This window comes from Penaeus monodon, chromosome 28 (assembly GCF_015228065.2).
Source record: "Penaeus monodon isolate SGIC_2016 chromosome 28, NSTDA_Pmon_1, whole genome shotgun sequence".
Lineage (NCBI taxonomy): Eukaryota > Metazoa > Arthropoda > Malacostraca > Decapoda > Penaeidae > Penaeus > Penaeus monodon.
The window spans coordinates 4,282,638-4,283,610 of record NC_051413.1 but is presented as its reverse complement, the minus strand read 5'-3'; the positions used below and the strand labels follow the sequence as shown (position 1 = coordinate 4,283,610).

Genomic DNA, 973 nt, shown 5'->3' with positions numbered 1-973 from the left:
TTTGGAAAACAAGGAAAACGTTTTAAATATTTACGTGGGGATTTGTATCCAGGATGGGGAAAGGTAGGCGAACGGTTATAGTATTTGGAATGGGAAATGATTACAGGCTGGGTAGAGAGACGGGAAATGAGTTTAGTAATTGGAACGGGAACTGTTTACAGGCTGGGAATACAGAGGGGAAGAAAATGGGTTTAGTATTTGGAATGGGAACTGATTACAGGCTGGAAAAGGGGTGGGGGGGTCTTAAAAGAAATGGCCGTTGTGGGATTTGTTTACTGGCTGGGTAAAAAGAGGAAAAATACGTGTTCATAGGTTTAATACACTGTAATAAAAAAAAGAAGTCTATTGCTTGCTGATGGGGTTTGTTTACATGCTGAGAAATGAGAGGAAAAAAACGTTTTTAAATATATGGACTTTGTTTACAAATAAGAATAAAGAGGGGGTATTAAAAAAAAGACTGTGGTTGGGTTCGTTGACTGGCAGGGAAAACAGAGATATTTTTTTGGTTAACGTTTGTGATAAAACCGTTTCCATGCTGGGAAAAGAGACGGATTTTTAAAAAGGACATTTGTGATAGGATTTGTTCAGAGCTTGTGGAAATAGAAGGAAAATGGTTTTAAATTTGTAAATGGCTTTCTTACAGGCTGTGCAAATAGAGGGAAAAATATTTTAAACCTCATGACAGTATCTGTTATGTTATATTCCTTACAAGCTGGAAAATAACACTGAAATATAAATCAACTTGCAATGAGCATCGCTGCAGGTTAAAATACAAAGGAAAATATAATCTAAAATTGCGATAAGAATTTTGCTGACGTAGGGAAAGATTTTATTCTTGAAAAGGAATTTGTTTTTCTATTAGGCGAGTGTGCATATTTTTGGGGGTTTACGGTTTTACTGTATTAATCGATGTACCTCTGTAATGTTATGTTATAACTGCCCCTGTTTACACTAAATGTAATAAAAATATTAT

General features: G+C 35.3%; 1 protein-coding gene across 1 annotated transcript in view; it reads right to left on the bottom strand.

Annotated features, from left to right (window-relative positions):
* The window catches only part of LOC119591300 (laminin subunit gamma-1-like), an 83,409-nt gene that overhangs the window by 15,854 nt on the left and 66,582 nt on the right, over positions 1 to 973 (bottom strand). The window lies entirely within an intron of this gene.